The sequence below is a fragment of the Lygodium microphyllum genome, chromosome 6 (genome assembly GCF_053477565.2).
Source record: "Lygodium microphyllum isolate KBCC chromosome 6, Lygodium_microphyllum_v1.1.10, whole genome shotgun sequence".
Taxonomy (NCBI): Eukaryota; Viridiplantae; Streptophyta; class Polypodiopsida; order Schizaeales; family Lygodiaceae; genus Lygodium; species Lygodium microphyllum.
Window position 1 is genome coordinate 6106797 of NC_141140.1, and position 19263 is coordinate 6126059.

Sequence of the window (19263 nt, forward strand, 5' to 3'; positions counted from 1 at the left end):
TGCATGTATAATGTCCCAAAAGAGGGGCCAATTCAAAGAGCTTCTGCCCTAATGAAAAAGGTAATCAATTGTACATGTAGTCAAAATGTCTATGTTTTCTCTTGATGTATGTGACAATGGATCGATTGCATCTATTCTTCATTTTTCAAAATATCATAAGCAAGAATTGTTTTTCTTGTTTTTGGTTTTAATATTGTCTTACTCATTCTCTCGCATTCATGACATGATCTACACTAGAGATTGACATCGTTACACACATTTGACCACATATGTCCTGTAGTTAAAATTTTTTGAAGAGTTATTTTGTAGGAATAATGTCCTCCACATACTCCCACATGATTATTTTCAAGAATATGATATATTTCCTCCTTCCAAGGTACTATTCTCAAAATCAAATCCACTTCTCTTGCTCTATACAAAGGAAAATCTAGTTTAATAACAACTACTTGACACATTGCTTCTTGGGCTGCATTATGAGCTTTCTAATTCTCTTTCTTGGGTATGTATTTCAAACTCCAAGCCTCAAATAGATTTAAATCTCTTCAAATTCTATTACACAATCCTTTTAAGTTTAGGATTCTTGATTTTTTAGACTCCGAGAATCTATTTTACTAAAAGTAGAGCATGTCCTCTAATCCTCAATCTTTGAATTCCTATCCTTTGACAAAGTAAGATAGTTCCTTGCAATGTTGCATATTCAGCTTCATTGTTACTAGTTGCCTCAAGTTCAACAATTTCTTTACTTATCAACTTATCAAGTGGAACATAAACTAAAATCTCTTTTGATGATGCTTGATGTAATTTTCGATATCATCCATTGAAGTACATCAAAAACGAGTATTCAATCTTTGGTTTCACTTCTTTATCTCCAAATTTTCTTTTTAGCAAGAATCAATTGCCCCTATAAGTCAAAAGATCTACTATTGTAGCTCAAGTTGAATCTTTAACTTGAAATTTATATTTAAATTCCTCAATCTCAACAATCCATTTTCTAGCTCTCCTCAAAAGGTTTGGGTTATTTACTAATCATGGCAATAGTGTATAGCTTGTCAAAATTGTAAAGGGTTCTAGTAGTAAAAACCTCCTCAACTTTCTACAATTACATATTATACTAATCATTTTCAAGAATGTTGGGAGCTTTCTGTGGGATTATAGCATAGGAAAGAGAGACACTATAGGGCATGGATGGGTTTGAAGAAGGTAGGCAAGATGGAGACACTTTAGCCATAGATGAGCTTTGATTATCTCATGCTCCTTGGGTCCTATCCACTAAAGTGGAGTACATGATGAAGCAAATTATCAAGTCTATCTATATGCTGAAGGGTACAATATGGTCTCTCAAACTCACATTTTTTAAAGATGACCAAATAATATGACTAAAATCCAATGATTGGCACACTATATGCCAAGTTTGGCCTAGCCTTGATAGTAACTATACAACCAATATTTCGGTGAGCTCCATGCCCGTTCAAAGTCTGGCTTGGGGGCGAACATAATAATCGGATATATGGCACGGGAGACTTCCAATTTACTTGAGGACAATAAGGGTACATACATGAAGCTCCTGGATTTGAGGACAATAAGGGTACATAATCGGATATATGGCACGGGAGACTTCCAATTTACTTGAGGACAATAAGGGTACATACATGAAGCTTCATTCAGGCAGGCGGATTTTTGAGACGTCTGTGCGGAACACAAAGCTAAGCTGGCGTTGCTGATTATTGTAATACCTATACGGAGAGCCATTAGTGCACAAGATATCAGGCGATTACGATCAGAGCTCCGAGCTGTATGTTACATCTTGAATGCCCAGCTGGAAGGTGGCCTTGATGGAGTCAAGGGTGGTGTCGTCGAGGAAGAAGGTCTTGCGGAGGACGGCATTGGGGATGTTGGGCGTGAAGAGGGAGCTGGCTACCAGTTGGAAGCCCGGCTGTTGGCTGTTGAGGGCCACGACAGCGTGGGCGGCGCCAGAGCCGACGTTGAGCTGGAAGTGCAGGAGGCCGCGTGGGAAGATCATGACGTCGCCTGGGCTGAGGACCTTGGCGAAGAGCTTGTTAGAGGTATCCACGAAGGCGCAGTAGAGGTTGCCAGACAGCACGAAGATGATCTCGCTGGCCCTGGGGTGCGTGTGGGGCACGATCACCCCGCCCGGCGCAAAGTCCAGGCGCGCTACCGACAGCCCCAGTGTGTTCAGGCCCGGAAACTGCTCCACAAGCTGATTGCATACCCATCAGAGACCCGCCTACATATATATATAACTTTCCTCGCACGGGCGAGTACTCCCCGCCTACAAGCTTTCTCATCCTCTTGTCTTTACCGCTCACTGTTACCTTGCCCGATGATCACAAAATGATAACCCGTCTTTCGTTCTTTCCACGCCAAAGCTTCTGACTCCAAACAAGGCTGGGACATAAGCTTTCTCACTCCTTGCAGACGCTTTGATGAGCTGTTTTTCCGTAGTGTGACTCTTTACATGCACACATTTACGTGATCGACTGTATACTTGCCCCTTCGCTATGACGTTTCCATGAGATTGCCTGTCAACCGTGCACAATCAGACTCCCTCTTTTTGATGTCGACGCACTCCGACACTACAAGTCTAGCTGCTGGAGAGCTCCCACCCGCCACGCTTCCACGCCAACGTAGCCTACACCCTCGAGTCATTCAGTTAAACGTTATACTCATGTGGAACTAATATACGTTCGAGTTAGCGCTCAAGTAAACTAGATTCACACACTGCTTCAACCGGGATCGTTAGTCCTTACGGGAACACAATAATTTCCTAATGAGTGAAGCCCAACCTTGGACCTTAGCCACAATAGGTGAACAAAATTTTTGGTGGACGTGTGTTCACTCTAAGTAATTGGAAGCTTCAATCTGGCCGTCAACAATCTCATACAATGGTGAACTCCCTAAACTACCTAGTGCGCATGACAAAATCTAGAGACTCTGCACTTTGAATAAGTAATTTACATGCCCTTGCCTTGAGCAATGTTGAAGGACTATTGGTTTGTAACTGGTTCACAACATTGAAATTGGAATCTCATATGTATGGCTTGATATGGGGCTCCCAGGGTGACAACTAGAACTTTTGAATACTTAATTTGGATTACAATTCTCTTTATGTAGCCAGGGAAAGCCATGGTTTTGAAATGGTAGTGTTTTACACTATTTGTGCATCCTTACCCTTATAGATTGAATCTCTTGTTTCAAAGAGCAATGGCTTAACATTGTCTCAATATATCTCTATTGAAAAGTGACAATTCATATGAGCTTGACATGGGACTTTGAAGATGATAGCTACACGTTGTGGGCACAATTCGATGCATGTAGTAGAGAGTTTTCTACATGGAGACATTTCTCTATAGTTAATTCAAACTCAAATCTAGTGCAAAGCAGAGAGTTTTCTACATGGAAACTACATTCAAACATCGTATTTTGACCTATGTGAGTGTCTTGTGTTTCTAGAACGGTATGAGAGTCCAAGTCTTATTAGTTTCTAATGCAACCATCTCCTCATCTATTGTTGCATTCCAATGATCATGACCAACAACATTGTCAAAAGAATTGGGCTCAACATCCTCAATCACCTTTATCATATAAACATAATGGTGAGCTATATAACCTTCAAAACTAAATATTTAAAGAGGAAATTCGATCCTGCTAGACCTACATACCACTAGATCACTTAGTGGAGCCTTTACATTACCATGTGCTGTTTGTACACCTAGTGTCCAAACTGAAGAAACACCAAGCTTATCATCCCAACTCTTTGAACAACTGGAATCTCCATCAAATCTCAAATGACTAACTGTAGATGTATCATTATCATTCACCACTTTCTTCTTCCCTTTCTCTTTACTTGCAATACTTGTAGATATACTTAAAGATGTGGGGCTATTCCTTAGTCTCTCCTTAAACTTCTAGACCAAGGGCTAACTATAGATGTAATATGAGATTATGTTTTTGGTCCACTAAGAGATTGTGATTCTTGCTTTTGTTTCTCCATATAACTATCACAATCCTGACTATCATCCAATGCACCACCGCTAGATGCATACCAATTTGTCATCTCATAAAAAATAACATATTTGCTTACTTCCAACTCACCTGTGACAGGGTTGTAACAATGATACCCTTTTGCTCTAAAGAGTATCCAATAAAACTACATTTTTTAGTCTTTTAATCAACTTTCCTTTATAGCTCATTTGGCATATCAATATATGTAATAAAACCAAACACTTTTAAGTTTGACACATTGAACTTCTTACGCGTAAAGCATTCTTCGAGGATCATTCCACCCACTATAAGTGTGGGAGTTCTATTCATAATATAGATAGAAATATGAACAACTTCAAAATAAAAATATTGACCAATTCTTTTTGGCCATCAATACCCCTGCAACTTTTGCAATATGTCCATTTTTTGTTTTTGCAATCCCATTTTTCTGTGGGATATACTTGTAAGTAAGTTGTCTCTTTATCCCATGCGACCTTAAAAAGTCACTCAAATCATTAGAGAGATACTCTCCCTTTCCATATAATCTCAAACACTTTACTTTCAAGCATGTCTTTGTTTTAATAATAGCCTTGGAAGTTTTGAAGTTCTTAAATACATCACTTTTTTTCTTTATGAAATATAACCATAGCTTTCTTGAACAATCATCAATTATAAATGTGACAAATTATTTGCTAATACTAAGAGATACGTTTTGTGTAGGCTCCAAAACATCTATATGCACAACATCAAGTATATTCCTGCTCACATGTGAAAAACGTTGTCTTGCTTACTTAGCAAATTTGCATGCTTCACATGCTTTATGAAATTTTGCAACTCTAAAGGTAGGAAACCCTATAATAACTGACCCTTTAGAGTACATTAATTTGAGCCTTTACATGCTTCACATGCTTTATGAAATATTGCAACTCTAAAGATAGGCAACCCTATAATAACTGACCCTTTAGACTACATTAATTTGAGCATTTGCATATTTGCATGTCTAATACATTTATGTCATATTTCAATGTCTACAACCACTTTTTTTTTCTATACACAAGTGTATTTATAGCAAGAATTAGAGCATCTAAAATGAACATGTGGCTAACTCTACTTCCTTTTGTGACCAACCTATACTTATCATTAAGATCTTTAATAAAGGAGCCTTTTGCATGAATTTGACTTTGCAACACTTGCTCTACAATTTGACCAAGAAACACTAAATTCTTTATGATGGATGGCACATGTAATACATCTGATAGATTATTTGTTTTATCATCAGGCAAGGACAAGGAAGCTTTTCCAATGTGTGAGTTGGGTTGCATGAATCATCACTCATCTTCACATAACCTAGATTTTGTAAATCCTACATCTCTCCAAACCATTAAGTATGACTAGTTATATGATTAGATGCACCTAAATAAACATATCATATATCATCATGTGTTTCCTTTCGTGTAAGAGCATTCATCACATATTGCATAACAAATAGGCAGTCATTTTCGTCTTCATTATGTCGTGAACATGATGTATAACTTGCTTGATGGTGCAATTTATCACTACATATATCATTCTTATTAGTATAATAATGGATTGCAATATGACATGTTTTGCCACAATAATAAATATCAAAATTTTCAAAGCCTCTACTCTACCATCCAGCTCTTCCTCTAGAGCTCTCATGTTTTAGTCATTCATGTAAATTTTCTATAGGATATGCTGTATTGAGTTGCTCTAATTACATATAGTGGCAACAATCCTTTTATGGGATTTCTCAGGGTTGGGTGACTCGTGGCCTTTCTATGTTTGTTGACTAAAGTTACGGTTGTGTGAGGGTTGGGTGACTAGTGGCCTTTCTACATTTGTTGACTAAAGTGAAGGTCTCTTTCCTCTTTTCAAAACTTGTGGAGTATACCAATAATATATGAGAGAGACCATACCTCTCAAATAGCCTTTCGCCACTTGAAGTTGGAAAGTTTGGGATTGAAAAATGTTTTCTAAGAAGAATTTTTGGAGTCTTCAATCTCATAGATCCAAATCTGGATCATGTAGAATATAAGTCCCATTCAATTGATTGATCTTCACTACTAATTATGACTCACATTTTTATTGATAGTTGGAAAATACCACCATGTTTGCCAAGATTTAGCTCCATTAAGAAGGCATTGTAAAAGTAGCACCAAGATGAACACCCATTTCTATACCCTTTTGTGGGAGCTTTTGCTCAACCACCAAGACCCACGGACCGCTTATTGTTTCAAGCGTTCCAAGCGAGCTCTAATGGCTATCTCTCACCTAGCCTACGCGGCGTCGATCCTACGAGTGTAGTGCGCTTACCTTGATGCTGATATGAGTTGCCTTTCTTTCGCACACGTTGGTAGCTCCACGATCCTTGATGCTAGCTCAAGCATCCTCAAGCCTCCTCCATCTCCAAGCTCCATCCACCATAGCCGCGCACGCAAGAGAAGAGAAGAGAAGAGAAGAGAAGAAGAGAAGAGGAGATGGTGAATAGCTTGACCCCCTTGATCCCTCACTCCCACACACTCACTCTCTTACACTCTCACACTCCCTCTCTCAAGAGCACACACAAGCAAGGAGAAGAGAAGAAGAGAGCTCTTGTTAGCCGCACACCAAAGAATGAGCTTCCATTCACTTTTTGAACTTTATATACAAGCCCTAAAATCCCATGGGCACCCATCCCCTTTTTTTTACATGACCGGCCATTGTGGTAAGGTCCTTTCTCTATTTCCCTCTTCTAGCCTTATGCCTCTAGCCTACACCCGTCTAATACTTTACAATTGGCACAGGAGGGAGCTTGGCGCTCTTTTGCACGAGATTTTGGAGTTTTTTGAGGTGCCTTTCATTTAAAATTACACTTTTGGTCCCAGCTTAGCTTTAGAGGCTGCCTGCATGTCTTTGCTCTTTTTCCATCCTCTTCTTGCTTTTTCATTCATTTTTTCGCCTTCTTGACTTGGGGTTAACATTACCTCCCTCCGAGATGAGTGCTAGTCCCATGGCACTCTTGGTTGTTGTGGGGATTTAATAGGCAACTAGCAAAATAGTCGTGTGAGGGTAGGGCCACGTGTAAACTTGGGTGCTCGTGGAAGCTTGGTAATGAGGTTTGTTAGAGAAGCCAAATGGATAGCAAGTGGATGACGGGGGCCTCTGAAGTCAGTGGTTTGTTGCCTTTGTGATGCCTGGAAGAAAAAGCTGTGATGCTCTACCTAAGGGGGGCATCTATCTTATTGTGTAGTGTATTGTGCTCATGCTGGTGAAATGGGGATTTGGGTCTAAGAACAGGCTAGCCTGGGTGATGTCCCACACTTGAGGACCCCATTTGTGCAAAGGAAGGTGCGGTGCCAGTAGCTTAGGGTGACAGGTCTAGCCATAGGTGAGTGTTACCTCCCTAGGTATGACATGCCCTTGATGGGCCTTAAGCATGAAGTGGGAGAGCAAAAAGGGCTAGGGGGTTAGGAGCGGAGCCAACTGATCGAAGCCATTGGGTACGCGTAACTTGAGGACCCCTAGGTGCAGTGATCCTGCTTTATGTGGTATTAAGTGCTTCTGTAAGTGAGTTGTTTTGTCCATTCCATGTGTAATGTTCTTTTTGCTTTTCCTTTCATGCTTTTTCTCTTTTTCTTTTTCTTTTTTAAAATAAATATAAATAGTATTTGTAATGTGTCCACCTTTTGCGTGTAGGACACGTCTTAGCAGCCCATCGGAAAGAGGGTCTAGAAAGCTCCACCCGGCACTCCCATGGAATGTTACAGGGTTTGCGATCTAGGTCTTTCTGAGTCTGCCACGTAGCGGAAGTATTCCGGCCGTTCCCACTTAGGACCGACCTGAATCAGGGTTTTCCTAGTGGTCAAACTCCTAGAACGGTAGCTAGCATCGAATCCCAGGCGAAGTACTTTATGCAGAAACGGTAGGGTCGAAGCGGATTCATGCTGCACTTGGTTCAAGGAGAATGGAAAACGAGAGGGATGCAAAGCTTGACCTCTCTGCCCATCAAGCATAGTCCCATTCCGTTCCCCTAAAACAATATAAATCGGAATTCTAGTAACGTAAACTCTGGGTCAGTGCCCTTGCTGTTCATTCCGTTTGAGAAGAGCTTCTTGCTATCCATTTCGATTGAGAAAAGTTTCCAGCCAAACGGGACCACCCATCCGTAGGACAGACCCATGGCCACATCCACCGCACTTTCCTCAGGGTTGCTTTAGTTGTCTAATTACCTACCACAATTAGTTGGACACGCATAAAACAGCTTCCTTAATTAGCCAGTTAGACACCGGTTCCTTCACATAATCTTAGCACTTGACATAGAAAAACAATGTCAAACAAGTTCCTCTTCAATAATTATCTTATTTATCTTTGGAATACATCCATATAATCCAGCCCGTAGGCTAATCCATAATCTGCTCGAAGGCTATCCATAATCCGCTCAAAGGCTATCCAGCAATCCACTAGGATTATTAATCCAAGATTCCGCCCGTAGACTAGTATGCGGGCCTCGAGATCCAATCCCGAGTCGCGTTAGCCTCTTGTGCAGGGCCCGGAAGGCAAGGGATTTACGGCCAGAGCCCCTTGGCACCCAAGCGTCCTCCTGCTCCAAGTAGTGCCCAATGGAGAGACCTATCACGGCGGGTTTAGTCCACGTTCTCGGTGCAGCTAACAACCCCCTTGGTTAGGGTCAGGCAGAAAATTGGGGGAAACTGATGCTGCCTCTCCCTTCAGGCCTTCAACCTGAAGCATTAATTAACTTTTCATCAATGCAAACAGTGCTCCTAAATTGTTACAAGCACAATCAATCCAGTGGTTATTTATTTGGCCAACTGCTAAAGAGTGAATCCTTATCTCCGAATGCATCCAGCATTCGATCCGGGATCAATTGCAACTTGGCAAGATCCCCAAGGGTTTGTTTGTTTACCCTTTTGTCCTTGGTAGAAACCCTAGATCGTTATTTGCATGAGCATCCAATTGACCCAACATTCCGTGAATGTGGGTAGGACCTTTGGGTTTGAGGGCTTCGACTTGGTGTCCAAGTACGATACTTGGCTGCATTTCTAACGTGCCAAGCCCTAGCTAGTACTTGAGGTTTTTATCGAATTCGCTAGTTATGCCTATACGAAACCCTAACGGTTATAATACCACAAATGATTTGGGTAAATTGACCTACTTGTCTTATGACAAGGACGATTCTTTCCTAGAGATGATAAACTTGATCTAAAGTAGAAAAATAATTGCAAAATGTCACAATACATGTAAACATGCGATTCATTGCTTCTACGCACCACAAGATCTGCAATAGCCCTATCTTTTCTTGCTAAAGACAAAATGCATGATAATTTGAAGAATAACTTACATAGGGCCTACTAGGATTTACATCGAGGAATAATGCCTACAACCTTTTGTCTAAGTATTTTACGAATATGTAACATGCAACCCTTAGATACAACAACATCGTAAATGAAGTTCATGCAACACTAAGTCTAGTGTTTATTTAATGCATTTTCAAGCGTATTTTTCCATGCAACTTACAAGATTGGGGTTCATTTTCATGCCATGCAACGGAAGTTAACAATTTCCTCATTCAAATCATAGTGAAGGGAGTTATTGACTAAATGCAAGATACCCCTTTCCTTCACTGCCAATGCACTTAACAATTTCCTCTTTAACCCTAGGCAATATGCATTTTAGGCTTTCACTTTGAAAATGCATGACAAGGTAATTTGCGACTAAGTTCATAGGGCGAGTAAGTGCTTTTCATTCATAACTTTGGACATGCATGATATGCACAAATCCTTTATCTATCGTTCAAATAGATAATTTATCAAATGTACTTTTATCACTATCCATGAATTAATGATAACGTAGAATGCATTTTCCTATGGAATTAAGCGTACTTAAAACATCTCTTCATGTGGAAATAAATTCGTGGAACTTGGATTTATGGATCCGCGGTGATATCCACGTATAAGTTCGGGGAAGAACCTCCCGCAAGTAGGCCTTGCGACTTCTTGGGAGCCATCGTAGGCGTGTTTACTGACACCGCAGATTCCCTCTAGCCTTTCGCTCTCTGAGACGCAGCCTGGAGGTCGATACCTTCTCCTCATGTAAGAGTTGGAGTTTATCGAGCCCGGTTTTAAATCCAGGGAAGGCCACGTAAGAACAAGGCCTATGTCCCTTATCCTTAGAAGCTTCTTAAAGAAGCTTCTATGAAGCTTTTGGACTGAACAAAAACGACATGGAAGGGCCCCAATGATTGGGGTGGGGTAAAGATTGTCGAGGGGGTGATTAGGATGATGGCAGGGAGGCGATTATGGTGACTGCAGCAGCAGGCGTATGAGGGCGGTGTCTTCCTGGTGGTGGCATCTCCAGCACGGTGTCTTCACGGCGGCCTTCTCCTCCTTCCCCATGTCCCCCACTAAGGGGTGTTTATATAGGCTTAAGGGGGGGGAGAGTCTCCACACACATGGAGCCCCCCATGCTTCCCTCCTCACCCATGCATCTCCACCTCTCTTACTTCATCTCTCACTCCCTCTCCTCTAGCCATGCATTGGTTGGGGGAAAGGGATAATAATAAAAAAATTTACCTATTTTTTAACCACTATCCATTTTTCCCCTTCCAAAAGGGTGTTTCCTCGCGGGTTTTTACGGTCTTCAACCCCGGGCTCGATTTCACAATGCGGAGGCCTCATCTTTGCATGTGCGGGGTACGGATTAAGCTGCCAGTAATTACGATGCGGGAGATAACCTTGCACAGGTTTTACGCAGCGTGCAGGGAGTCAGGTTTAATAATTATTTTTTGAGTGGAAATATTACATTCTCTCCCCCTTGGAGAAATTGAGATGTCCTCATCTCAATAGGAATTGGGGGTATTGTTGGTTGAGAGTACTTTCATCTATCTAAGTGGCATCCTCCTCGGGATAATCTTTCCACTGGACGAGACATTCTCTCAAGGTTTTGGATCTTAATTGTCTCTCCCTAACATCTAAGATCCTGTCAAGCCGTAGTAGCTGAAGGACTCCTTGGCTAGGCATTACAACTTGTTGGTCATCAAGTACATGGTTAGGATTAGGTGCATACTTCTTCAGTAGGCTGATACGGAATACATTATGAACCTTTAGGCTCTCAGGGAGTTGCAATCTGTAAGCATTGGGTCCTAGGCACTTGAGGATCTTGTAGGGTCCACAATACCTTGGACTTAGCTTCTTGCAATCTCCTAAGGATAGGGAACTCTTCTTTGGGCGTACGCGAATGAAGACCATGTTTCCTTCCTCGAAGGTTCTATCTTGATGTTTCAAATCTGCATATGCCTTCTGCCTGTCCTTGGCGGCTTGGATGTCTTGTCTTATTGACTTCATTTGGTCATCCATATCTTCTAGCATTTGCCTTGAAGCTTCAATCATCAAGGTTGGATTCGAGAAGTTTAAAGGACTTCGACAGTCATGCCCATACAATGCTTGAAAAGGGGTCATCTGAATGCTTTGTTGATAAGAAGCATTGTAGGAAAACTCAACCAGTGGCAAGTATTGAATCCACCTTTTTGGTTCACGGCAGCAGTGTGCCCTTAGCATATCCTCGATGACTTGGTTGACTCGCTCCGTTTGACCATCGGTTTGGGGATGGTAAACTGTACTAAAACAGAGTTGAGTCCCAATAGCTTCAAAGATAGCTCTCCAGAAGTGTGATGTGAAGAGAGAATCACGATCACTAATGATTCTTCTAGGCAACCCATGTAGCTTGAATATCTCCTTGATGAACAACCTTGCAATGTCTGAGGCTTTATAGTTTGTCCTAATAGGAATAAGGTGTGCAACCTTAGTAAGCATATCAACCACAATCATAATGGAGTTGTATCCTCCCTGAACTTGCAGTAGGCCAACAACAAAGTCCATACTGATGAATTTCCATTTCATTTGGGGAATGTCAAGTGGTTGCAACTTTCCTAGCATTTTGACATGTTCAACCTTAATACATTGGCAAGACAAACACTCAGTGACATATTTGAGAACGTCACCTTCAAGCCTCACCCAATAGTAGCTCTTTTTGACTGCATTGAGGGTCTTGGCATAGCCAGGATGTCCTGTGAAGGGGGAATCATGAGCTTCCCAAAGTATCTTTTGCTTGAGTGACTGGCTTGGCGGTATACATAATCTCGTTCTATAGTAGACAAGTCCACTATTGATAGAGAATTCTTGATACTTAGCCTATAGCTTCAGGTCTTGATCCTTGATAGGGATCTCCCTTAGCATCTTTTGATAGGTTGGGTCATGGCAAGCTTCTTCTCTAGCTAGCTCAAGTATCAGGTTGTTTGGCATGGATACCTTGGTGGCTAGAGATCTAGCTGTTGATGGGTTTTGCAAGATTAGAGAATTAAGGAATGCCTTGCGACTAAGTGCATCGACAACTACATTCTCCTTTCCAGACCGGTATTTGATTTCAAAATCATACTCCTCCAGCACTTCAATTCATCGACGTTGCCTCATGTTGAGTTCGTTCTGGGTAAAGATCCACTTGAGACTTTTATGATTCGTCATTAGGGTAGACTTGTTACCCAACAGGTAGTGTCTCCAAAGCTTTAGAGCATGGATGACAACTAATAGCTCTAAATCATGGGTAGCATAATTCCTCTCATGGCTCTTCAGTTTCCTTGAAGAGTATGCTACAGGATGACCTTCTTGCATAAGCACACATCCTAGGGCAAGTGTGCTAGCATCAGTTTTACTACTTCGAATGTATTTCTTTGACTGTTGTTGGTATTGGCCATTCTAGAACATCTCTGACTTTGGCCGAATCCACTGAGATTCCTTCCGCTGACACGATGAATCCCAGATATTCAATCCGACATTTGAAGAATGCACACTTCTTCATCTTGGCATAAAGCTTGTGTGCCCTCATTGTCTCAAGGACAATCCGAAGCTGGGGTTCATGATCTTCTTCCTATTTGGAGTAGACTAAGGTATCGTCAAAGAAGACGAGTACGAAGTCATCAAGATATGGCCTAAAGATATCCAGCATTAACCTATTGAAGGTGGCAGTTGCATTCGTAAGCCCGAATGACATGACTAGGAACTCAAAGTGTCCATATCTTGTGTTGAATGCCGTCTTTGGGATATCTTCTTCCTTGATTCTTATATCTGATAGTATCCAGACCTGAGATCAATCTTGGAGAAGATCTTCGCACCCTGAAGATGGTCAAGAAGTTCATCTATTCTTGGAATAGGGTACTTGTTCTTAATGATTGATTGATTCAACCCTCTGTAATCAAAACACAGCCGAAGCGTTCCATCTTTCTTCTTCTGGAACAGCACTGGAGCTCCCCATGGCGAAGTGCTAGGACAGATGTAGCCTTGATCTAACAGTTGCTTGAGTTGCTCCTTCAGCTCAATCGCTTCCGAGATGGACATTCTATAAGGCCTATTTGCAATTGGCGCAGCTCCCGGTACTTGATCTCATGATCAACTTTCCTTTGAGGTGGAAGTTCTGTTAGCTCTTCGGGAAATATGTCTGCGTACTCCTTTAGCCATGAAGGTTCTTCAATAGACTCCTGATTCCAATCTATCTTATTAAGCTTAATCAAGTAGACAGGTAGTCCCTTTCTAACTCCCTTTATAATCCGAGATGCTTTGGCCAATTGAATTTTTGGCTTTCGAGTCTCTCCTTGAGTTTGACCAATTCCCCTTCGGAGTTTCGAAAGAAAACTTGACCCTTTCCACAATGAATGTGGGCGTCATTAGGTTTAAGCCAATCCATTCTGAGTAAACACTCATGGATACCTAGGTTTATGACCCTGAATCTGACCAAAGTCGACTTTCCTCCCAGAAAGAATTCCACCTTAGCAGTTTGCATGGTACAAGTGACCTCACGACCATTTGCTAATTCCACAAGCAAGGTAGGTGCTTCTATTGTGGCTATTCCTAATCTTCTTGCACAAGCTGGTGAGATAAAGAAATACACACTGCCACAATCAATCAAGGTTTTGAAGCCTTTACCTTGATAGCGAATCACCGAAAATTGGCGATTCGGGTCTTTCTTGTGAAGGGCAGCATGGACTGTTGCCCTCTCAAAATCTGCTTCCATGGTCAGGTCTTCTTCTTTGCACATTTTTCTGTTGGCAACACAGGCGGTGTCGAAGGGTTTTCGAAAGCAAAGTCGCGACCACAGAGGACCTTGACTAATTTCAAGATAGAAGATCAATCAAGCAAGGTCATGATTTAATTTGAAAGAAGGTCACCTCAATATCAAATAATGGCGCTATAATCAACTTGTTCAACATCAATAGCTTCAGCTTCATAAAGGAAACAAATCTGATTTAGAAACTGGCTGCTCAAAAACTGAAGTCCTTCACTCCGCTTGTTGCAGTCCTCAATTGGCTCCCCTCAACTCTGTACCCCTTAGCATTAGCTTCAGCTCCTCCTTGAAAAAAATTCTTTTTAGTTCCTTTCATAGGCATGAGCAAACAAGTTGTTTTTGATTTCTTGTCAATCTTGAACTCTGGTTATAAGAGGATGAACAGGCCCATCTGCAGTTTTGCTCCAAGGGTAACTATTATTGTAATCGAAGAGAAGCACTTCAATGCCATGCAAAGCACAGTCCACAACATATCGAGGATTGTCATCAATCAAGATTTGAGACCCTGTATATCTGCAAATCTCTGTAGTTTAAAGGAATAAAAGGAGTTCCACATTCAATCTTGATTTGGATCGCAGTCTGAACCAAAAATCTATAGGCATTGTACCAATTTGGCATGTAACAGGTATCGACTAAGTATTGTGTATATATTTGAGCCAAAGGATCAAATACAGACTAGATTTCAAGATGGTAGCAAGGAGTGCCTGTTGCTGTGTTTACTTAGTTGTATCCCCAGCATTGGGCAGGACCAACAGAGCTAGGATGTATCTACCAACTTAAATCAAGCACTTCGCTGTAGCATTGCTACACTCTGATACACAAAAGAACATAAACCAGAATGTCAACTATTTGCTTGCTCAGTCGCTTCGAATTCTGATCGTGTCCCATGCAATAAATCATAGACTTCTCGAATACTCGAGCCTTTTTGAACCATGCCGATGGCTCTCTGGACAAGGTGTTTCAAGGCTCTTTGCACCAGGGTGTTCTTCTCTTTCGCTTGCTCAATAGTCTCATAAGTCCGGTCCTTGTATTCTCCAGTTTTCCCTGCAATAGTATCCTTCGCACTCTGCATTGTCTCAGATGTCTTCTCTTTTTCTTGCTGCCCAGTCTCGTAAGCCCGATCCTTCGCCTACTCTGCAGTCTGGACCACTGAATCTTTTTTTCTCAGCAGCTTTCTCCTTCATTCCTTGCTTTTTCTTCCCCTTTTTGAGCTTCCTTCCACCATAATCCCCCCAAAAGCTTCTCCCACAGTAATTCAAAAAGCTTCTCCCCACAGTAATTCAAAAAGCTTCTCCCACCGTAATTCAAAAAGCTTCTCGATCTGATCAAAGCCTCTCTCCCATGCTTTTCTTCACAATCCTCTATTTTTTCTTCCCCCCATGCGGCCTACAATAAGCCCCCCTTTTTTACCAGAAAAGCGGGCCAATTTCAACATATGCTGTAACAAGTGCATTCCAGGAGACGACATCTCGGAATGGAAGCTTTTCAATCACATGGTATGATTCAGCAAATGATGAACATTTGCCATACAAATCCACTAGTGCATTGCCTACATAAGCTCTGTTTCCGAACCCCTTTTTGTTATCTCATTATGTAACTGTTGTCTTGTCTCTATTATGAGAAGTGTATGTTCAAATTGTGCAGACATACCACAATCAGCTATTACCGCAGTCCAATTGTCATCCCATAATTCATCTTCAATGCTCCCCATTGTCAACATTGGCTCTATAGTGAATGTCTGACCAACCACCATACGTCCAGGATTGTTATTATCGAAAGTGTAGTATTGTAGGAGAAGAATGAACATTCAAAGAGGCTCTTGACACAAGTCTGTAAATCGGTGTAGTTGGTGTAGAGCAAACGCCAACAACTATTTCCAAAGAATTCTACCAAGGATTTACATCCTCTTCAATGAGACGATCGTTGTGCATGGTGTTCTTTAGAGACAAACTTTTTTTTGTTTGATGTTTAATTCATCCTCAAAATTCAGGGAGCAAAGCTTGCTACAGCCCACACAACACCAGGCATCATTGTGGTTTAGGTGCAGGTGCCTTTTCTAGACTCTCAGCTTGACATACTTATATCAACCAAAAACTGCTTATCACCCTCACTATACTCAACATATGCTGAAACCATGTTGTGCCATGTCATTGAATTGTGCTCTAACAACCCATTGAACACATTCTCTGCTTCCTCCATATCTCCATACATACTATATATAGTCAGAAGACCATTACAGACAGAAATGTCTACACTATAACCCATCCTAGAGGCATCAGCATGCAATGCCTTTTCAATCTCCAATACGTCCATGGCTTTCTAGTCAGGATATGGCTCACCTTTCTTCAAAAGGGTGTTGCATGCCTGAAGGCATTAGACAAATGTTGCCTTGCAAGGAATACAACCTTCTTCTTGCATTTGTTTGTAGCACCATAAACTGCTTTCCACTGGACCCTGCTCAACATAGGCTGAAAGCATCCCATCATGCCCAACATTGTTGAAAGAGGATCTATCAGGTGCAACCCCAGCTGAAAGGAAAGGCGGTAAAAGACCCCTCTCTCTACTATACTGACCACGCAGAACAAAAATGCAAACACAATGACTAAGTATGCACAAAGTAATAAATGTCACACACACAAATTTTTGGTGGATTCCACATCTCGGATGCACAACAGTACGACAATAGTTCTTCCTCTACCTCGGGTGGTGGCTCCTTGGCTACGGGCGGTTCCTTGGAAAGGTCCTTGTCGTTGTCCCCTACCAACTTTGGGACATTGCCTTTTGAAATGATGGGGCTTGTTACAATGGAAGCAACGAATATTACGGGCATTACCATGGGTAGGAACAAAGTTATTGACATTGTTGGTCCTCTCTTTCTTCCTTTGTCCCCAGTTTTGATCTTGAACTCTCTTTGCTTGGGACCTATATACTCCTTTGTTCTGATCATTATAAGACGAAGTCTTGTTACTTCTTGGCGTGGCCTACACCTCCTGAATTATGGGCGCAGCTCGAATGAGTGCATCCTGAATATTTGTTGGGCGCATTGATTCGAGGCAGGTATTCACAGGTGGGTTTAATCCAGCACAAAACTTTGATACCTGTTGTGTCATATCCATTTGTGGCACATACTTCAGAAGAGAGATGAACTTTGAGTAGTATGCGTCAAGAGTCAAACCCAGCTGTTTCAACTCATAGAACTCATTCATCTTTTGTGTGCGATACGTAGGTGGTAAGTACCTTCCTTGCATAGCTTTTTTCAGCTTTTCCCAGGTAACGGACCCTTCCGAGATCCCTTGGTCTCTGCCCCATTGCTTCCACCAAAGTCTGGCTTCGTCGATGAGCTTCAACTTGGCAAGCATTGCCTGGTTGGCGAGTGCCGTACCAGTCGCTTCAAAGTAATCTTCCATGGACTCTATCCAAATCTCAGCATCAGCTTGGACATTCCTTCCTTTTCCATCAAATTCTGGTGGCTTGATCTGCTTGAGAAGAAACTTCTTCTCCTGAATCACGGCCGTACTTGGTGTAGGGGTCGGACTAGGAATCTGTACCTGGGGTTGTGCCTGGGCATTGAGATTCTTAACGTTAACAACTCGCTAAACGTTTCTTACATTACATATTATGCCCAACTCAGCTTTCAGCCAAGAAACCTAATCACTTAACTTTTTATCAATACTCATAGACAAGACAATCATTGATAAAAAGAAGTCTTATTTCATTCATATGGGCATAGCCCTTTTGGAGTATAATATTTCTTGGGATGGTAGAGCAAGCTGATACATTAATTATTTGGGGAGAATAAGGTTGTGTTACATTTAGCTACGGGAACTAGGTAATAGTATGGATTTGGTTCATGGATCTTCAGGAATCGACAAGTCATCCGAAGATTACGGTATCCTTTCCTTTGGTACCCATTCTTCTCGTAGTGTCCCGACACCTTGATCCTGTCGGGGGGATTATGCAGGTCACTTCCACGTACACATATGTGTTCAGCTCGACCTTTCGACCTTTGACATGTAAAGTTGTGTTTACGTGAGCCTCAACAAAGATGAACAGCTTTACGATCTTCAAGTCCTCCAACCATTTGATTCTCTTTAGGTTGGTTTGAAGGTAACCGGTGGGCAGCTATGTAATAAATTCCCGAATCACCCGTCCATATCCATTCCACGTACAGAGGCGATGGATTGTAAATGCGGTCTAGGATGTTCATCATATCGATCCTTCGTCAATAATCCGGGGCATGCATCGCGGTCATAAACATGAGATGGAACACCATGAATCTATTCCATGCCTCATAACTCTACAAGACAGCATCGATAAGTAAGGAAATGTTCCTAACAACAACATTTGTTTTAATTCTTCTTATTAAGTTTTCTTATAAAGACAAATCCTTTGTTGGTTCGCTCTGATACCAACTGTAACGTGTCCACCTGTTGTGTGTACGACACATCTTAGCAGCTCATCGGAAAGAGGGTCTAGAAAGCTCCGTCCGGCACTCCCATGGAATGTTACGAGGTCTGCGATCTAGGTCTTTTCGAGTCTACCACCCGTAGCGGAAGTATTCTGGCTGTTCCCACTTAGGACCGACCTGAATCAAGGTTTTCCTAGTGGTCAAACTTCTAGAACGACAGCTAGCATCGAACCCCAGGTGAACTACTTTATGCAAAAACATTAGGGTCGAAGCGGATTCATGCTGCACTTGGTTCAATGAGAATGGGAAACAAGAGGGATTTAAAGCTCGACCTCTCTTCCCATCAGGCATAGTCCCATTCTGTTCCCCTAAAAGTATAGCATAAATCGGGATTCTAGTAACCTAAACTCTGGGTCAGCGCCCTTGCTATTCATTTCGTTTGAGAAGAGCTCCTTGCTATCCATTTTGATTGAGAAAAGTTCCCGGCCAACCGGGACCACCCATCCATAGGACGGACCCATGACCACATCCACCGCACTTTCCTCACAGTTGCATTAGTTGTCTAATTACCTACCACAATTAGTTGGACACGCATAAAATAGCTTCCTTAATTAGCTAGTTAGACATCGGTTCTTTCACGTAATCTTAGAACTTGACATAGAAAAACAACGCCAAACAAGTTCATTTTCAATAGGTTATCTTACTTATCTTTGGAATACATC